The 14,654-nt window shown below is 41.3% G+C and overlaps 1 long non-coding RNA gene across 2 annotated transcripts in view; it reads left to right on the plus strand.

Annotated features, from left to right (window-relative positions):
• The first annotated feature begins 13,523 nt into the window (after nt 1-13,523).
• LOC147151341 (uncharacterized) overlaps nt 13,524-14,654 on the plus strand; it is a 54,736-nt gene continuing 53,605 nt past the window's right edge. For both annotated transcript variants that reach the window (XR_015082660.1, XR_015082661.1), the window contains exon 1: nt 13,524-13,709. This is a non-coding gene — a long non-coding RNA (uncharacterized LOC147151341). The remainder of the gene's footprint in view (nt 13,710-14,654) is intronic.

Below are 14,654 nucleotides of genomic sequence, written 5' to 3' on the forward strand. Positions count from 1 at the left end.
TATACTTACAGTTTTTTTTTTAAATGGTATTTTTGTCATAAAACAATTTAAATTGGGAAAACTTTCAAATACAAGGTGTTGATAGTTATGGCAATAAATTGAGTTGGCATAACAAAGCAAACAAGTTGTTTACTCCAAATAAATTTGATGAGTTGTTTTCACCGACGTCTTTAAGTTGGGGTCCAATACATGGTACTATAAATGCTTCTTTCTTTGATGTGAATTGTTGGAAAGCCAACTTTCACAATGACAAAATTTTAATTATTTAGTTAAATTCCCCAACTTGAAATTTGATCAAAGTTTGTTGCCTTGAAATTTTGAATACATCCAACTTTTTTTTTTGACAGTAAGACACATTCAGAGAACTCATACATAAAAAAAAAAAAAAAAAAATTAAAAAAATTCTCATTGACGATCAGCAACTTTAAAAGATCACTTAATTGCTCTTAAAATAAACTTGATTGCCTATTGATTTAGACTGTTCTATCTTTAATCATCTTGTAGGGTAAGCTTTTGTTTTTCCCCCAAATTGTCATGTTTGCTAGAAAAGTCATGATTTGACAGTTGTACATGACAAATGTGATCTGTGGAAAAGAATAAATCACAGCAACTCATAAAACCTGGAAAAAACGGTGCTCCCTTTTAAGCGCCATGGAGCATAAGCAAGGGATCAGGTAAAAAAAAAAAAAAAAAAAACAAGCATGATTTTCTGCAAATAATGGACAATAGGTAACAAAAAAAAAATCTGCCGGTAAGAGAATTTGCGAATGCTGACCCACAACTATGCCGTGTAAGAAAACACAGCGCTTCAAGAAAAACAACCAATCAGAGACTGAAGGCATCTTTTAGGGGGTGTCAAACATTTCATTCACGACCTCACACACACAAAATACAATTTTGAAGTGATCGCATTAAGTGTTACTACTCATTCTCTGGGGTAACAAGCTAACAGGTCAGTTTAAGACCTTGAGTTTGTGCCAGTGACCCGCCATTAATGTGCCTGCACGTCTACGGCTGCCTTCTATATCCGATTGGTAGTTTTTCCTCAGGTTTGGTGGTTTTTATAAAATTCAAATTATACGACATGGGGCCAAAGAGGGATGATTATTTTTTCTCAGATTTACCGTCAAGATTATTATGACGATTAAAACAAATATGACAGAAAGTGATATTATTTCTTCAAATTGCAAACCCAGCAATGGGCTTAGAGCATTTTCCAATTTTTTTTTTTTTTTTTTTTTTTTTAAATGAAGCAATTCTTTTGATCGCATGTTTTCCTTAGAAACCCGGTAATCATATGAATAAAAACGACACTGTAATGATGGTGAAAAGCCCACACCTTGGCCTTAAGTGATGCATTTACTGGACATTTTTCCTCTCTTTTATTTATTTATTTATTTTAAATATTTTTTTTTCTTCTCCCCTCTCCAGGGTTGAGGCGGATGAGACGAGGCATCTCAAGGACGCCCGGAGCTCGGCTGAATGCGGTGGCGGAGTGCAGGGAGTGACGCGGCGCGGAGGGAAGTTCATTATCCGCCTGAAAAGGAAACCAATGGCTTTCGGCGTCGCCACGGCAACGGGCCTGTCTTTTGCCGTCGGCCCCATGATAAGGTACTTCACGGCATTAAGCGCAATTATCGCGAGGTAAAAGGGGAAATATTGCTTCCCATTGAGAACAGATGTTAGGGATTGATTGGCGTGGCCTGTTCTTAAGAAACTCTTTCACCCCCACTGCGACTCACTGTAACCTTTGAGGAAACGTGATGGGCTTGGAGGGGCTGTTGTCGCACAGGCGAGCGTGACACTCGCCGCCGCCTCTGCTGCTCTCGTATCTTTGCCGTAAACTACTTGTGGGGGCCCGAGTGCGATAAAGCCATCCGACTGGGACGGAAAACTCCCAAAGTAAAGAAGGAGTCCAGGGGTGACGGGGTATGAAAAGAAAGTGCATAGACCCAACGACTCCAGGCAAGGAGCTTAATAACTTGGTGTGTCCAAATGCTCTACTACATTTTAGGCCAGCATCAGTTCACATTGGTTTCCGAGGCACTATTGAGGTGTTTTTCTGCTCTCTTCAGGGTGAAGGAACTATTCTGAAGTGAGTTGAAGAGTTTCATTTAGACATATGTAGACATAAGGCTTTGCCGCCATCTTGGTGTCAAGGAACTATGCCGAGTTGAGTTGAGGAGTTTTGTCGAGACACCAGTACACGGGTGCCTTGAGGTACGTGCACCTTCATTTTTATTTTTTTATTTTTTCAAGATACCAGCCGTCATGTGATTTTTTGTTGTTGTTGTCGTTGAGATACAAGCAAAAATCTGAATATGATTTAATTAGCCCATTTTAAGAAAATACATCTAAATTGATGAACATAGTGGTATAGCCGCGAAATGAGATTTATTGTTTGCACAACACTTAGCACCGTATTTTCCGGACTATAAGACGCAACTTTTTTCCTAGATTTTGAGCCATGCGGCTTATAGTCCAGTGCGGCTATTCTGTGGATTTTTCTTCCACCGCTCGGTGCGCTCTAACCGGAATGACAGTACAATTCAATACAATACATTTCCCATTAACTTGATGTGACTACAGGTGGAGGAGTTCAACAGGAGAGGGCGCCATGCACTTGGTTATTGCATTAGGTGCTGTAATGCTTTGATTTTGTTTTCCTAGAGGTCCCTGAAGTGCACACGAATGGGATTGGCTGATGTTACGTCTGTTCTGTTGTTTCGATGTGAAATGCTATTGTTGATTTAGCAGGTTGTGTGTTAGATTGGCTGACTTTATTAACATAAAACAAGACAGGTGCACATGTAGAATGTAGTATAACAATAGATGGTGGAGTCTGGTGGACATTAGCTGACAAACTGGAGCGACAGCCGGCAGTGAAATGACGATAAGTACTGTTTATTTATCTTTTATCTTGGTTCTGTTCCGTTTTAATCAGCAAATTTGCTGCAGTGTTAAAAGGCACTGTTAGGAAAGAATCTGCTCAGGTACATCCATGTACATGTACAGTTCATAATCGTTCTGTGAATGCAGTAAATATAAAAGTTTTCAACATAGATAAGTGCGGCTTATATAAAGGTGCGGCTTACTTAAAAAAAAATCCAAAATGTTCTGAAAAATAGAGTGGCTTATAGCCTGGAAAATACGGTAATTTATTGGGTATCCTTTTGAACAAGGAAGAAATTGCTATGCCTAATACGCTCTCTCGACCACTGGAAATAACATTCTTATGGCCAAATATGTATGTGTTAGAAATGCTCATCAAATATTTTTTGAACCATTTTTTAACGTCTGGCTGTTCTTTCAATGGCAAATATGCAACTCGTTTTGTACCTCAAATTTCTTACTCTGACTTTTATATGTCAGTGCATCAAGCCATGAGTCTCACCACATCCCTGCACACTGCAAAAACCCATGAAAAAATATTACTTAAAAATCCACCATATAACGTGGTGTTCAACTGCAAACATTACACCCCATTTCTTCCTGGGTTTACGTGTTTACGGTGCCGCAATTCCACAGATTTTTTTCGTCCGGTTTTAATTCAACTTTGACCTGCCTGCTGTTTTGTGTGTGTGTGTGTAATTCCACTCTCGTCCACGGCATGGCGGCACACTATTGTGTTACACGGTGTAGATTCAAAAGAAGAAGAGTGAAAACAGAAGTAGCATTTCAAGATCAGCCTAGTTTTTGCTAAAGGTTATTCAATATTAAATCCTCTATAATCCTGCTTTTTACACCTTCAGAAAGCGACAGCTGCACGTTAGTTTTATAACGCTCAGCTTTGGTCATAATTATTGATGCATATTGTGAGATTATATGTTTTTTTTTAAAGCGGAAGTCAACCCAAGCATATTTTTTTCAATATGTTCCCAGCAGGCCCACTAGTTGAAACACAGCATTTTGATTAGTTTTGCGTTTGTGGAATATAAGTTAAGTAGCAAAATGCACTTGTTTTTAGCCATCTCCGGGGGTGGCCATTTTGTCTTCTGTCGACTGAAAATGACATCACAACTTGTAAAAAAAATATGTTTGCGTTGACTTCCGCATTAATTTGGAAAAAAAAACATGCTGTTTACCGGAAACACATACACGGTAACACTGTACAATATTTGTGACGTGTGCATTGCTCTTTCGCTCTCTCAATATATTATGTTTTTGTATTTCTGCATTTAAAAGTGTGTTTAAAGACTTTTAAAAAAGTATCGTAAGTGCTATTAAAACATGCCTATAGGGAGTATTTAAATTGGGTAATTCTACATCATGGGTTTCACTTATTACGGGGAGTGGTCTGGAACGTAACCCCTGCTAGGGAGGGGGGGGGGTTTACTGTATATTGTACACAAAACAGCAATGTTCCCCATCATTAGCATGTCATTCTGCCGTGACGAGACACAAAGGCGCCTCGGCCTTGGCAGTTCGGCGTCGGTGTGAAAGCGCAGGATGAGTAGTGGTGGGGGGCTGGGGATTGTTTAGCGCCAGACGGAGACCACTGTGGATAAGTATGGCGGAAAACTATGTGTGTGTGGGGGGCAAATTGTTTTAACCCCTATTACAGCAAGCGCACAGCGCTCCTCTTATCAAGGCCACCGCAGCCTCTCATTAATATTCCGGACATATGGCTCCGCTGCGTGTATCATTGTCTATTAATGGGAGGGATAATCGCTCATTCAATTATCAGGCAGTCAGCATAAGACCAAGGCTGGCCGTGTTTTTCGGCAGCGTGCCGTACGACGAACCCCCGCCCCCCCCCCCCCCCCCCGCAAAGTACAGCCGGCTAGCAGGTGAGCGCGACAGAGGCGGATTACACCATATTAGCAGCCTGGGTGTGAGGCCATGAGTCAGTCAGTCTGTCAGTCAGGCAGCAGGAAGCAGGAGTCACTCGACGAGATACACGCGTGTGCACGGACAGCCGCATGAGCATTTATTCAATAAAAATTTCGATGATTAAAAATCCATTTTAAAATATCCTATGGATGATTCAGGACGAAGCCCCTTAATTCACTTTGTCATAGTTCCTTGGCAGACAGCTGCCATAAGATGACAACAAAGCACTATTTTTGTCTAAGCAGAGCTCCTCACTTTGCTTCTACATAGTTCATTGGCAGCAGGCTGCCATAGGACGGCAACAAATCACTACTTTTGTCTATGGAAAGCTCCTCAATTCACTTCATCATGGTCCTTGACACCAGAATGCTACAATATGGCATTAAAGCGGTACTTTTGTCGAAACTAAGCTCCTCAACTCACTTTACTATACCTGTAGTTACTTGGTACCAGGATACCTTAGGATGGCAGCAAAGCACTCCTTTTGTCTAAATGAAGCTCCTCGTTTCACTTTAATATAGTTCCTTGGTAGCCGGCTACCACAGGATGGCAGCAAAAGTAGTGCACTTTTGTCTCAATGAAGCTCCTCAATTCACTTCAACATAGTTCCTTAGCACACCGCCAAATTCATACTTTTATTGATTTGGCCTGAGCACAAAAACAAAAAAAACAACAAATAGTTTTTCAGAAAATAACTGAGGATAGGGTCCAAAAAAAAAAATCTAATTTGCGAATGCTGAACTAATTAGCCAAACGTACATGATTTGAGTTTCACATTTATGTGTCAGTTTTACGGTAAACTTCATAAATGCCTTTCATTTAGACAGTTGTGCAAGTGAGAGAGTCTTCTTTTCCTTTCCTTAAAGTGATGTTATATATTAGTCTCCCATTTCTTGACAATGAGAAGGTGAGAACAGGCTCTAAACAATATACAAACTTCAAAGTGTCTTTGAACAAGTTTGTTTTAAAAAAAAAGAAAATAAGGTTCCCGGCAGGAGAAAGTAGTTCTACTGATTATAGTCTGACTTTTCCGACCTTGTTGAGCCAACAGGAGCTGACGCAAGGATCAATCTGTTTTCGAGGAAAGACTTTTTTTTAGTGCCGTGTCTGCAAGTGGAACTGTTTGGCACAAACGTGAAAGAGAGAAGTGAGAGAGGTGAAATGTTAACCAAAATCTCGTGAAAAATCCACAGTTTGATACATTTTCACACCCTGAATGCTGCGCGGAGACGAGCTTTTGTTGGAGGTCCTTTTTTTTTTTTTTTTTTTTTTTTTTTTTTTTGCAGGACGCTCACAGGGTCAGCCAAGTTAGGAAAGTAATTAAAGCTGCCGAGAAAAGAAAGCATGCTGCCATTCTGATTTCGAAAAAAAAATAAATTACTATTTTAATAATGGGAGAGGGAGGACAGGATAGGGGGTGAGAGAACATCGTGGAGGGAAGTGGAGTGTGTGCGTGTGGGGGGGGTGCCTACTTATCAATAGTTGCATTTTTTTTTTTCTCTTTTTTGAAATGGCATCGCTTGTACATTGGCGGGGCACAAGTGGCCTTCAAAAAAAAAAAAAAAAAAAAAAAAAAAGAAAAGGCGGGAACATTAACATAGTGATTTGATGCGAGTGGCAAAGGGCCTGAGCCAATATCACAGAGGACTCAGCACTCCTTTTGTCTGCCGGGACTCTGCTCCCCTCTGATATGAAAATTCAATTATTTCATAACTAGATCTTGACAGTCCACGCTCGCGCCTCGCCAGCTGCATCTGCGCGCGGGGGGCCGTCGCCTCCTGATAGCGAGAGGGAGGCCTTTTCACACAGCGACATGTTTTTAGGAAAGGGTTGGTGGGGGAGGGGGGGGGCGAGGGGTGGGGGGGGGGACAAGATTGCCTAAATGTGTTGCATTTAAGGGCTGAAAGTTAATCTAATGCAGCGGCCATTATCTCACCCCAGTAATTCCAATAGGCGCCTCAATCTGTGTTTACGCTGCCTGCCGCATCCTCGCACGGGGCGTTCATTCTTCAGCATCTTTGAATCGGATTCTCGGGGCCTCTCTGCATTCAAACAGCTTGTTTATTTATTTACTTTTCAGCACCGGGAGGGACCACACAGCAAGGAAACTGTATAGGAAATAAGTTTGTCAATGAGGGACGTCAGCATTTTCCAGGAGGGGGTGAACTCAATGTGGAAGCGGGATTCTGACAAGATTATTATTCTTTACTATTAACCCGTTATCTTGCTAGACTGCATCAGGGCTTTTTTTTTTTTTTCTTTTTTTTTTACATTTTGGGCTCTATTTTCGTCGAAAGTGCATCCGCACTGTGGCGGGAATGCAGACGGATCCAGGTGTGCTTCCGCCATGTCAAGATTCGAGGGCGCAACAAGCACACCGAATTGAAGGATTGAAGTCGGCTGTGACACGCCCACAGTGGCACATCCCTCCCTCTCGCAGATCTGCCGGCCCGCGCCCCTCTGCGAAATTACCGACATCGGGTCGAACCTGCCTCTGTGCAGAGATGTGTCGTTCACGAAAACAATATTTTTTATTAATAGCTCAAGACAATTACAAGCTTCACGGGTTGCTTGGCAACACTCAGCCAAGTCAGGGCAACATCGGCGTGACATCTTTCCAAATAAAACGTCACGTGTCATGCGGTTTTTTTTGTACAAAATTGAGTAAAGAAATAAAAACCAGGACACAATTTTGATAAAAACATCGTTTAAAACACAATCATATGAAAACTAGGGCATATGAAAACCAAACTGCCGCTGTAAAATTGTATTTTCCCTCAAAATTCTACTTTCAACAATTCATAACAACAACATGTTATAAGATTATGGGAAACTTTTATTAAGAATAAAAAACTAAAAAATCACCTAGTATAAAAGTATTCATCACAGCCTTTGCCATGAAGCTCAAAATTGAGATGGATTTCATCACTGTCGGGTGGAAATCCTGCATACAATTAAGGTCGGTTTGACTATTTTTTTTTCCACTAATTAAAACTTTTGGTCTTTGCCCATGTCAGCTGTTTTTTTTTTTTGCGCATTATTAACACATTTAAAACCCTGAAAATAGCCTGAGGTCACCTGAACTGTCTGAGAAGTGTAACAAAACATCTCATCATCTCTTTCCTCAGTCTGCGGGAGCCGTGCAGCATTTATGTTTCTTTAGACAATAATAAAAATAGTGAGGTCGATGAGCGTGCAAGCCGTTTTTTTCTTTCAAATGGATCGATGCAATGCGTCCGTGCAGAAAGAAAACTGCCATATCAGCCATGACTGTAAGTCGAGTACAGATATATTTCTGTCTACTCAGCTCATCGTTTTATTTCTTGGATCGCTCATGGCTCCTTGAAATAGAGTTTGGGAAGATGATGTAACTACATTTGTATGCTTTTGTGAGGTCTTTTTGTCTGTTTGGGGGGGGGGGTTGGTGTGAGCGCAGACTTTAACCCCAGTCTTTTGAGTCCAGCCTCAGCTCTTCAGCATCCACACACACTTTCCACAGAAATTGCACTTTCTACCTATTTACTCCAAAATGACTGATTTGGATGAGCTATATTCTTGTCCGTGCGGTATTCACCCCCAAAATTCACATCTCAATGTTGTTAATGAACACCTGAGCCGCCTCCTTGGTGGCATCCACGCAGGCATTCAGCTGAGCCTTTTTTTATTTTTTTTTATTACCAAGTTTCAGGCCCAAACCTTTTCATTAGCTCCTCGGCCCATTGTGAGTGTTCTGAGGGGGGTCTCTTCGGATTAGGGAACAGGAAGCAACCCCCCCTGCGCAAACCCTCCCCAACTCTTATCTCCCACCCCTTTTTTTTAAGCTTTGTGGCCCACTGTGTGTCGCTTATTAACCCACCCTGGGAGAAGACGTACCTGGCTCCTCCTCATTAGGCCGGCGTGGAGTGGGCGCTCAGCTTCCAGCAAAGAATGGAACATTAATTAACATTCTCCGCAGGGGGGGGGACACACCATTAGCACTTAATTAGCGCTAAGAGTAGCATTCATATCGTGCGGCGAGTTAACGCTCCGTGTCCCTGCCCGATCGCGGTGCGTGGCAACATTCTGCACACATGCTGTTGGAAATTAAGGGATACTTGAGTGAAATTTTATGCAGTGTAACCTTTTGGTTGCCAGAGAGAGACTGGAAGATTCACAGAAAGGCCTTGGAAATTTGTTTGGATCAAATTTTTCGATACAGATCCTGGTAGAGTGAAGCCAAGACTGAAACGTTCAACAAAAAGTTAGAAGGTCAAATTGTGTTCACCTATGAAAAATTCAGGCTCATCCTAAATTTCACCCCAAAGCTCAACATCTTTAACATTTTGGAAGTAGGTACTAAACATGCCAACATACTGTAGGCGTGTACAAATTCAGGTCCAGGGGCCATTTGTGGTTCATTGAAATTGTTATTAGCCTGAAAAAAAAAAAAAATTAAATATGGCCTGCATTAAAAGGTAATCAGAAAAAAATGAACTTTTGAACAGTAGCATAATATTATTTTAATTAAAAAAAATGTTAAGTATTATTTTTTTGTACTGCATGTTCACAATTATGATAATAAAATAAAAACATATTTTTCATTTAGTTTTTTAACATTCATTTGACTGTAAATGAACTATCATTGCTCAGCAGAAAACAGGTGAGTGGTGATTGGTCGTTACCTGAGCCCTGAGCAACTGTGATGTTATTTTCAGTCGACAGAAGTGACAAAAAAACGTAGGTAGAGTCTATATCAGCGCAAAAAATACAAAGACGAACATCATTAAATATCAGTAATAACAGGCCATTAAAGGTTATTTGAGCAAATTGCTTATTTCAGTAGCGTGTATCAAACTGGTTACCCTTCGCATGAATCAGTCGACAAGAATTAGCTCTCCCTTTCAAAAAGGTTGGTGACTCAAATTGAGTGCAACACATATCACGCGAGTCTTGCTAATATAAATGCTTGAGTGGGTCAGGTTCAAGAAGGACCAAAGCACACATTTCTGAAATCTGAGTGGCAGAGAGCTGTCATTTGCCAATTGGGCCTGAATAGGATTGAATGTCGTTTTCCCACCAGGCTTCACCAGAAAGAAGGAATTGAAATACGAGGGGGGGGGGGGGGAGGCGCACAGGCGGTGGTGTGTAATGCTAGAGTAAAATTAGAGCTTTGATGGCAGCTAATAGCGTGTGATGGGTGGCACCCATGTTGGGTTTCCAGGAAGAACGCCTCAGGTATATATACCCCCCACCCCCACCCCCGCCCATATCCCCCCTCCTGTCCCTCAGCCAAGTAGTGACACACCTCTGAGATTATGCCGGGCCGGTCTTCCTTCCCGCAGCTGTAATTTCTGCCCGATCGGCATAATTACACATCTCCGACTTCAAGCCTGCCTCGATTCTCCTGTTTCAAGATGTCCAGCTGGGGAAAATGTTTGCGCTCATGTTTTAATTCCAGCGAACAGGGTGGTGGAGTTTTATTAAAGATTGCGCTGGTTTGACGTGATTTTCTCTAGAGGTAGACCAATATGTTTTTTTTTTCAAGGCCAATACCAATTATTAGTAGTCAAGGAGGCTGATAAGCGATATTTGGAGCCGATATTGCAGTTTAAGGGAAAATATTGATTTAAAAAAAAAATCAAATAAGAATCCTTACTTTAAAAAAACAACTTTGTATAATAATGCTTAAAACAAAATGACAACATTTTGAAGTTTTTATTTATTTATTTATTTATTTTTTAAATCTTCAACAATAGACATCTCTAATTGAAAATTGTAACAAAAAGTGAGGCTGCCTGGCTTTCCCAGGCGCGGCAGCTTGTCGTCAAAAACTGAAATGGAAACTTAAATAGCTCGCTAAAGATTTCTAAAGTTTTCTACGGTAAACACGTTTCCAAAACAAATTGATATGTTCAACTTTCACAGATTTTTAAAAAGGCCAATGTCGATGCGTCAAAATGCTGGCAGGCCGATAATCGATTTGGCCGATAATAGGTCTATCCTTACTTATGTAACGGTCATCCTGTTTATTCATTTTCTTTACTTTGTATTGGGAATAACCTTAAATGTATTCTAACCACACAACTATTTCTTACTAAAATCCGCAAGCGAAATGCGAACACACACGCCAAAGCCGGGCTAATGACACTAACATAGTGTCACGATAGTTGCGGCAGATATTTGAAAACAAACAGGACAGCAACACACATAGACATTCAATATACCGTCACGTCTATACCTGGTAACGCGCGAAACGTAATTTCGATTACTTTGATTTTGAGTCTTCAACCCAACATAGGCGTATGCTCTTTATCCTCTGAGAAAACCACTATTACTGCAGTTTAATGGAAGAACCATCTTCTTTGTGTATTTATTATGTCTGTGTTTTGTTGCCCCCTGGTGGCCTGGCGTGCACACCAGATGAGCCGCACAATCCAGTCAGCTAAAGCATGTATTGCTGTTGTTAATTATATTATCATGCAGATGAATAATAGCTTCGCGCACAGGCCCAGATTTCACATAAAGTGCATTTGTGGAAAAAATGGAGATGAGCTCATCATCTGTTATCTGTTATGAATATACAGTATATTCTGTAAGTTATACGAAAGAAATCCCAAAACCTTTTTTGTTTTTTTTCCAACAAATCTTGCCGCCGGGTGTGCAAAAACAGTCCCGTTGTTGCACAGGAAATTCCCGGGACAGTGTTCAGGTTTACAGTAACAAGAGAGGAGATGGTTGGCTCTCGTATCGCAACCGTCACATCCTGCCGGGGCTTCTCAAATCCGTATGAATTAGTCAACAAGCCCCCCCTTGAAGATCCCCCCCCCACCCTAAACGCCACCTTAGGGCATGATGATGACAACTAGCACGACAATGCCAACTGCCTCAGGCCATGCGGGAAATGTAAAACACACACACACACATGCACACAAACATTCTGTATATGGGGGTGTGCCAGTGGCATCATTCAGGTTTACCTCTCACACAAAACTCAAATGCTCTCATATACACTACAGATTTTTTTTTCCATTTATATACACGACTGAAACTTTCTCACTCACTCACTCACTCACTCACTCACTCACTCACTCACTCACTCACTCACTCACTCACTCACTCACTCACTCACTCACTCTGTCGCACATTCTCATGCACACACACACACAATGACACAAATTTTGCTAGCTTTATAGGCACACGCTTCCCGTTAAATCTCCATAGCGATCTTCTTCAAACTCAAAATCAATCTTGTGAAATCTCCATCTCACTGTCTTTATGTATCCGTATCAATCTGCGCTAGTTGTCAGCCCCACAATGACAGAAAGACAAGAGCATCAGCGGGATCATCTTCACGGGCAACGCGAGCAAAACAGATGGCCGGACGACGGCTGACGCATTCCTGCGGCTTGCCAGCGCCGTTCATTCATCCGTCCCCCAGGCCTTGTTTGAGTTGACTTCCCTTTCTGTGGCTGTTTTTGGCCACTTTCAAAACATTCAGTCATTTTCAAGATTTTTTTTTTTTTTTTTTTTTTTTTTAACGTGGTTTGTTAGGTTAAATTGAACTTGTTTCTAATGGGGATTTAGTAGACTTTGTTTAAAAATGACTTTCATGTAATTAGTTTTATGTTTAAAGAGGAAGTCAACCCAAAGATATTTTTTTTCAAGAATATGTTCTATGCAAGCGCGGTGGTTGAAACGAGGCATTCTGATAAATATTGCATTTATGGAATAAGAGTTAATCCACCCGTTTTTAGCCCTCTCTGAGGGAAGCCATTTTGTCATTTCCGTCGGCTGAAAATGACATCACAATTACTCAAGGCTCAGGTAACGACCAACCCAAACATATTTTTTTCAATAATATGTTCTATGCAAGTCCACTAGTTGAAACAAGGCATATTGATAAACATTGCGTTTGTGGAATATCCACCATTTTTTAGCCATCTCAGGGGGCGGCCATTTTGTCACTTCCACGCTACGCCCAATCACGGCTGACCTGTTTTCTGAAGCTGAGCCGTGATCGGTCGATTCTAGCAATCATCATGGACGTTGACATGCTTGATTTCGTTTTGCAGGCCACATGAAACGATGTGGTGGGCCAGATCTGACCCTCGGTCTTGAGTTTGACATCTGTGCGCAATTTAGTACGCTGATTCCCAGTCACTTGTTTTGCTACTTGACTGCAGTATCAACTTTCCACCAATAGGTTGCTAATTGACTCTGAAACAGTTATGAGGAGCTTGCATATTGTAAAATGTATGAATAGGTAGACTGGAAATTTTCTGTGTGGATGCCATAATATGTTGCTGGCGAAGCTTGAGCCTAAAAGTCGACTTAATTTTCTCCAATTCCTAGACTTAGACACCAATAGCAAAAATCCACAAATGACTAATGTGTTTCCACATGCACATGCAGATTCCTTTGTTTTTGGAGCTCTTTCACAGTTTTTTTTGGGGGGGGGGGGTGTAACACAATAGTGCTCTTTTCACACCCGGCCTGGCCAAGCCTCTGGAAGCTCCGGGTCGCTTTCCCCGGCCAAGTTTTGCAGGCTGCCATGTTGTCTATTCTGCTGGGCTATTTAAAAAATGTTGAATATCAACAATGGCCTTGACTGGTGCATTGTCAACTTTTGTATGAAGCAATCTTGACTGAATGAGATGGCTCCCAGAGCGGCGGCGAGGGCTCAGCTGCACACCAGGGTGGAACCCGACGCCTCTTCTCTTCTTCTCCCTGCAGACGCGGAGGCTGCCACGGCGGCAACCGGCCGCCTGGTCGGGCCTGGCCTAGCGGGCTGTGGATGTCGCTGCTTTTTTTTTTTTTTTTTTTTTTTTTTTAACCAGTCCTGGAAGGTGTGTCCTAAGAGTGGGAAAGGCAGCCGACAGGCAACCAGTCACTGCTTGGTGAGTGGTCTCACTTTTCTAGCTGGAGGGGGAGGAGAAGAAAAAGGGTGGGTGGGGGGTGGCATTTGAAACTGGGGGATGCTTGGTCGTCTTTGCATTGCTACTTTATAGGGGAGGAAACACTATGATGATGCCTGTGAAAAATTTATCAGATTACATCGTGCATCACAAGATTTTAGTAATTCACGTATGACATCAATACTGGTGTAAACATGGGAGAGTTCAAATGAAAATATACACAAATAAGATAAAGAAGCCACTTTTAAAGAGTGTTTGGAACATATAAGAGCAAATACAAATCAAATAATTCAAGCATGGAGGCAAAAAAAAAAATCGAAATTACTTTTATAGTAACACAAATGAGATTTTGTTGTTTGCACTGAATGTGACAATAATTTAGATCCTGACGCTAATTTATAACAAATCTTTGCAGAGCTCAATTGTGTACGATCACGTTACTGCCATTGGTTGTATACATATTTTTAACAATATTGAGATTATGCTCATTTTATAGGGTGTATAGAGTATATTTTGTATAATTTATATTGATATGTATACAAAACTTTATTACTGTGTGCCTCTATGACTTGATGCGGAATTTCTGTTAGTGCACAGAAGAAACGTTTTCAACATACAAAAGCATCTTTTAACTGTGTTTTAGCACACGCCCACATGCACATGTTCGTATTTTTTTTTAAGCCGCTACAATGTATCTACGTCGCAATGAATCTGTTTCGTTCCCGGAGAGAAGAAATTAGTTCCACACCATTGTTGTTTTGTAACAGTATTTAAAATGAGCCAAGTTTTTTCCTTTTCCCTCGGGCTCGCATTGCAAATGTCACGGCTCACCTCTTTCTAGGTTTGCTCACATGACGCTCACAATGTCAATTTCCGTTGACAGCAGGGGGCAGTGCTGCATAAAATGTCAGCCGCCTTGGATGGCTG

The sequence above is a fragment of the Filicampus tigris genome, chromosome 2 (genome assembly GCF_054856515.1).
Source record: "Filicampus tigris isolate MCC_2025a chromosome 2, RoL_Ftig_1.0, whole genome shotgun sequence".
Lineage (NCBI taxonomy): Eukaryota > Metazoa > Chordata > Actinopteri > Syngnathiformes > Syngnathidae > Filicampus > Filicampus tigris.